Consider the following 6977-nt stretch of genomic DNA (forward strand, 5'->3'; position numbering starts at 1 on the left):
GCATTTAAAAACTAAGTTAGCCTGTACAGCTGCCCACAGAATGGTCACACCATTTCTAGCGCTGGTATCACACTTTACAACATAGATGTGCTTTTGCTGCTGCTGACTTCTTATCTTTCTGCTGTGCTTTATCACCCTCCTCAGGAACTACATTGGGTAGCAGTACTTGCTTCCCCATGATGTTCTCTAAATCTCTAAATTTCCAAATCAAGACCTCATTTGTAAGTGCCTAGTTGATGAAGTCTAGGTCATGTGTCTTTCTCTTACCCACAATAGAAGTTGGGGAATTGAATGTTGCCTCATACTTTGAGGAGGCAGGGCACATAAGAACATTCCCAAATATAGAAATAAGATTGAAATGACACTGGGTGGCCACAAATATGACAAATGATCCCACAGCAGAAACTGGATAGTTTTTACAAAAAGGTAAAGTTGAATCCCTACCTCATATTTTACACCAGAAGTTGAAAGATTTAAGCAGGAAAAAATAAAACTGAAACAGTACTAAAAGAAAATGAAGGATTTAAAGTCTTAAAAGTAACTAATTTTTTTGCATCTCTATCTTTTAATCAAATAATTGAGCTTAAAGATTTTAAATAAACATTATATTAGGCCAATGAAATGCTGATGACCTATGAAATGAACATAAATCCAACTCAATGACTCTTTAGGAGTAAGCTGTATTAATAGCATCTGGGAGGTGTTCCAAAGATTCTACAAAACTTCTCATCTGTTTGAAAAAGTATCCACAAACAATTGACTGTGTTTCTGGGTCCTACCCCCTCAGGGCTCTATTTTTGTCATCATATACATTTCCCATGGAGCCTTTTTAGCCTCTAAGAGCTTGCTGGGGGGTGAAAGGATCTTTCTTGTGTTACTAACTGCTGCTGAAAGTTCTTAATTACAATGGTCAAACAGCAGACACAAGGAGAGACACGGGTACCGATAAACGGTGAAAATAACAAGGGCTTTAACTCATGTGTGAACCCTGGGTCTTTCCCTGGCTCCAACATTTACTGGATGATTGAGCACATTATCTAATCTCTGCGAGTCTCCTTTCCTCAGAGATAAGATTGCTGCAGTAATACCTACCACACACAGTTATGTGTTGTGTATCTGTATAAAATAAATTAATTCATAACATATGTATTTATATATTATTTTCATTAGTTGACGAAAGTTAATTATTATCTATCATTTGTTATTATTCATTATTAGCAAAATTAACGTTATAAATACATATTATTTTCACAAAATGAAATATGTTCAATTATACATATTTTAATGCATGCGTATGCTCAACAGTATCTGTAAAATTAATTTTAAAATAGCAAAGTATTATAACACTTTGGAAAATTACCATTCTGATAGGTCAAGGAAGACAGGGTTTGCACTGTGGGATAGGAAACATGATTACATAAGGCAGAGAGTCATACATTTTAAACTAACAAGGACTCAGAGTTGAATTGATGAGTTCAAGAGGTTAAGAAAATTAAGTTAGTAAAAAGTTTTCATTCTCAGTGATTTTTAACAGTGATAGCCTTTCAGAACTTTATCTCATTTGCCTAAAGTGAGAGAGTCATTCCCCTCATTTCTTATCATAAAGTTCTGGAAAGTAAAACAGGTTTTATCCATTCCATATTTAGGGGAAACACAAGTTTTGTTCTTGCAGTTCCTGGTTCAACAAGAACTATAGGAAAGTAATATCTAAACTTGGAACTTTGAGGAAATATTTATGAAAGAAACAAATTATTGAACAGACTGCCCTAAATATCTTTCCTATTTAAACATCTTCTTATTTCCCCCCAAAAGTCATATTTTGGCTTATTTGACTTAGCTGAACTTGACTGTTAGAACCAACAATAGGGTAAATTTGAAGACATAGTGGCCATGATGTGAGGCTCTAGAAAATTGAAATCCTCTTATTGGTCCACTTATCTGCTATATGGCATTTTCAAAACCATCTTTTATACCATTACACACCGTTTAGAATGGCCAAAATCCAAAACACTGACAATACCAGATGCTTGTGAGGATGTGGAACAACAGGAACTCTCATTATTGCTGGCAGGAATGAAAAATGATATGGCCACTTTGGAAGACACTTTGGCAGTTTCTTAAAAAACTAAGCATACTGTTACCATGGGATGAGCAATTTGCTCCTTGGTATTTCCCAAAGGAGTTGAAAACTTATGTCCACATGAAAACCTGCTCACAGATGTTTGTATCAGTTTTAATCATAACTGCCCAAACTTGAAAGCCACCAAGATGTCCTTCAGCAGAAAAATGGATAAATAAACTGTGGTATATCTAAACAATCAGCACTTCAAAAGGAATGAGCTATCCAACCATGAAAAGACATGGAAGATTCTTAAATGCATTTTACTAAGTAAAAGAAGCTAATCTGAAAAAGTTACATTCTGTATGATTCCATCTGTGTGGTGTTCTGGAAAAGGCAAAACTATGGAGACAGTAAAAAGATCAGTGGTTGCTGGGAATGGGGGAGGGGAGGAAGAGGGATGAATGGGTAGAGCATATAGTATTTTTAAGGCAGTGAAAATACTCTGTATGATGCCATAATGATGGATGCATGACATTCTACAATGTCATATACATTGTACATAAAATGTACAACACCAAGAGTGAACATAATGCAAACTATGGGTGATTATGATGTGTCAGTGTAGGTTCCTCAGTTGTAACAAATGTACCATGGTTGTGGGGAATGTTAGTAAGGTGGAATAATACTCCTGTTCGCCTTTGAATCACTCCAGTGCCACATCTCAGACCGTCCCAGAATAGCCCTTCATTCTCCTGCCCTCAGGGCTCAGAGATTAGGGTGGGTATGTGGGGTGGGGGAATAGTCAACAGAGGGGGTGATGAATGCTAGGATGGCCAAGTACAGACTTCAGTCCAAGCCCCAGTTTTGTGGAAGAAGTGACACTACAATTGTTAGCCAGGTAAAGACGGGATGGAGAGACAATTTTATGCCAAGGGAAGAGCATGTACAAAGGCCCAGAGAAAGGAAGCTAAAGAGTTTTACTGGCCCAGGTAGAAAGGGGATTTGAGCCATGTCAGGGAGTTTGGACTTTATGCTGAGAGCAAACAGCATCCATTGAATGGTTTCTGCAAACTTAAGCAGATCGTGAGTTATAAAATGGAAGAGATGAGAGCAGCAGCAAAGATAAGTCAGGAGACTGTTCTCTTAAATGAGAGAGGAGATGATGGTGGCTTGATCTAGGTTAGTGACAGAGGAGGTGGAGAGTAATGGAAGAGCTTGGAAAACAATAAGGAATAATCAGTAGGACTTGGTGATGCATAAAGAAGGGCTAAAAGTATAAGAGGAATCCAGGATGATTCCAGGTTTTCTGGCTTAAGCCATGGGGTGAATGGTGACCCGATCCCATGAGATGGGAGACAAGTGAAAAAGCTGGTTTACTGTATATATGAGTTGATCTAAAGACACTTACAGCTTATTTTTTTTATTTCTCAGCTACAGTGGAGTCATTTAAAGTTTAACAAAGATTAGCTGAACCTCTACTATATGCCAAGCCCTGTTCCAGGCACCAGGGTATGGTAATAAATAAGGCAGAAAAAAATTATTGTCCCCCTGGTGCTTGCATGTCAGTGGGGAGATAGGGAAAAACAAATTTGTATATTATACAGAATATCAGAAGATGGTAAGTGCTATGAACGGGAAAGGGGGGCTAGATTGGGGTTCTAAGTGAGAAGGTGACATCTGGACAAAGACCTGAGGATGTGTCAGAACATGCATGTGAGTACCTGAGGAAAGAATGTTCCCATTAGAGGGACCAGCAAGTGCCATGAGGCAGAGGTGTCCCTGGAATGTCCCACGGAGGCCAGGGTTGCTGCAGCAGAGTGAGTAAAGAGGGCTAAGGCTAACAGGTAACAGAAGGCCAGTGTTGGTCCTCATGGGCACTGTTAAGAATTTGGATTTTAGTCTGAGTGAAATGGGAAGGCACTGGAAGGTTTTCAGACTAAGAGAGAGATGACTTGACATATGTTTGGTCAGGATGCTCCTTGGAGCAAGAGCAGAAGTTTGGAGTCCAGTGAGGAGGCTACTGCTGTGGTCCAGATGGGAGATGAAGGTAGAAGTGGAGGTGGTGGGAGGCAGTCAGATGATAGATGTATTTTGAAATCTTTGTGATGGATTGCATGTGAGGTGTGAGAGAAGGAAAAGAGTCACAGGCACAACCCACACTGACATACTGCCCCATCTTTACATAGTGGCCTTACTTGCAGATGCTCTTCATGAATGGCATTCCCTTGGTGCCTGTGCTCACTTCTGTGGTTCACCACAAAGTCTATTTCCATGAGAATTTGAGCTTGATGGTGCCAATTATGGTATCTTTAACATCACCACAAAATAACTGATGCATGTTCTATATCCTCTTAACATGACCCTCATGGAGCAGGTGCTTTTATTCTTAGATGTGACATAATATTTTGAAACATTTAACTCCTTTATTCTCCCTGAATTTTCCCCTTTTTCTTTCTTCTGTGAAAGTCCCCAACCCCATACCGTTAAACTGAGGAGTAATACAATATTTTGGCAAAAGTGAAGTGGATTGGTTTGAAGTAGATACTTTAAGAACTAGCCCATGGTTCTACACATCTCCTTTCCCTCACCCAGAGTGACCTACAATATTCCATATAGAGGCTGCTCCACCAGCATGGGTCTTGAGGGGAAAAGAACATGGAATACAGCCTCATCCTCAAAAAACATATAGCATGAGGGAGAAATAACCTTTGCTGCTATAAGCCATTGAGATTTGGGAGTCATTTGTTACTACTGCAGAACTTAACCTATCCTGACTGATTTAGTGATACATACTAACCACTCAGCAGAGTTGCTGAGATTCTGGGCCTCAAACCTGGGTAGTGTAGCTGCAGTTATTGCACCCATAGCAAAATGTAACACTACTTCTTTAATAATAATAATTATTAGTATTATATCTTAAACTAGAACACATATTGTGACTAACTGTTGAAATCCTTAAGATGTAATGGATCCTGCAACACCAGCCCTCTTGGGTTTAAGTGTTATTCCTTCATGGAATCCATGCCTAAATCTGCAGCATACAATCTTTGGGTGGCTCGTCTTTCGATCTTAGCACTCCAGTTTTACTTTCTCTTCTACTTAGCAGGGAAGCCACACTTGCTGCCTGTCAACTTCTTCTAAAATAGAAGACTTTAAAATCATAGCAACACAACATGTGTGTCTCATGGCCAGGCTTTCCAAATAATTACCTTCTCTTTATCACTTTGCTTCTGCAGCTAAGCAAAAAGAAGCCTGAAGAATAACACTTCCTCTTTATATAAACACAAAAGTTGCAACACACAGCAACTCAGACAAGCAACATACGAAACTTTTTTTTTTTTAAACCTCATTTCTGTTTTAAGCCTCTACTTTCCAGAGTGCTATAAACTCTAGTGCAGGGTTGCATCTTAAACAGTATATCCTGGATGTACTTCTAAGTTAGGAGATACAGATTTACAGAATGACCTTCTTAATCTCCATCGCTTCCCTGGTTGGACTTCTCCACTGACTTCCGTCTTAGTCTGAGTAAAACCCAACTCTTACATCCCTTTGCCTGTATATCCCTTTGCACTGGCCTGTCATTCTGGTCTCTTCTCCTACCTCCTCGTACCATCCACACAGGCCTTCAGTCACTTCCTAGTCTCATAGCCTGGTTCCCAAGTAGAATGGTGCCACCTGCAGTCAAATCTGGAACTCTGTTCTCCCTGATCTTCCCAAGACTGGCTTCTCCTACTCGAGTAGGTCTCAACTTAGCATTTATTTCCAGAAAGGGCCTTCCATGACTAGCCCTTCTCCACACTGCCTACCCTCTCTCCCCCACCTCTGAGGAACACACTTACTTATGGAATTTATCATTACCTGAATTTACCATGTTGATTTATTTACTTATTTATTATCTATCTCCCCCCGTCCCCACACACACACCAGACAAGGAAGAAATGTATGTCTTGTTAACTACAGAAAATCTGGTGAAAACCCCTGCAGGGCCTGACACATGGTAAATGCTCAAGCATATGGAATATTATTAATATTCTAAAGAGTGTTGATACATATTGTCAAAATGCTTTCCCAAAAAACTGGGCAAGTTATATTCTTCCCCTGCACTCTTGATAGTATTGGATAAGATTTACAAATTCTAATTTGCTATTGACCAAATTTGAATCCCACTATTTAAAAAATCTGCTTTTCTTTGATTACTAGTAAGGCTGAATATTTCTTACCCTTTTTCTAAAAATCATTTATTCATATCCTTCTTCCATTGGCCAGTTAGGGAGTTAGTGCTTGTCATACTAATTTACATGCCTTCTTTATAATGAAAGCTAGAATTTTAAAGATCAATGACCTTCTGGGAGCTTGAGTCTATTTTAAAACTTAGGCCCATGTTGGGGCGCCTGGGTGGCTTGGTTTGGTTAAGCCTCTGCCTTCGGCTCAGGTCATGATTTCAGGGTCCTGGGACGGAGCCTGCATCGGGCTTTCTGCTCAGCGGGGAACCTTCTTCCCCCTCTCCCTCTGCCTGCCTCTCTGCCTGCCTCTCTCTTGCCTCTCTGTGTGTCAAGTAAATAAATAAAATCTTTAAAAAAACAAAAGACAACATAGGCTCATATTTAAAACATGGGCCTCCAGTGAGGAGGCCCAAGATGAAAACATGCATACAAAAATGGCTTGTTTTGTTTTATTTGTTTGTTTTCATTATGGGGGTGCATTCCTAGTTCATAAGCCATGTCAAGGGGATTATTACAGGGGTAAACAAAATACTTTTCACAATATGGTAAAATACCCTAATGAAAACAGAGATAGAAACCTACAGTGAGCCTGGTAGATAAGCAGAAGTCTTAGAGCAGACTTCAAAATAAGACTGAAGGTCTTCACAAACCATAAGTGACTCTTAATCTCACAAAACAAACTGAGGGTTGAT

Source organism: Lutra lutra, chromosome 9 (genome assembly GCF_902655055.1).
Source record: "Lutra lutra chromosome 9, mLutLut1.2, whole genome shotgun sequence".
NCBI lineage: Eukaryota > Metazoa > Chordata > Mammalia > Carnivora > Mustelidae > Lutra > Lutra lutra.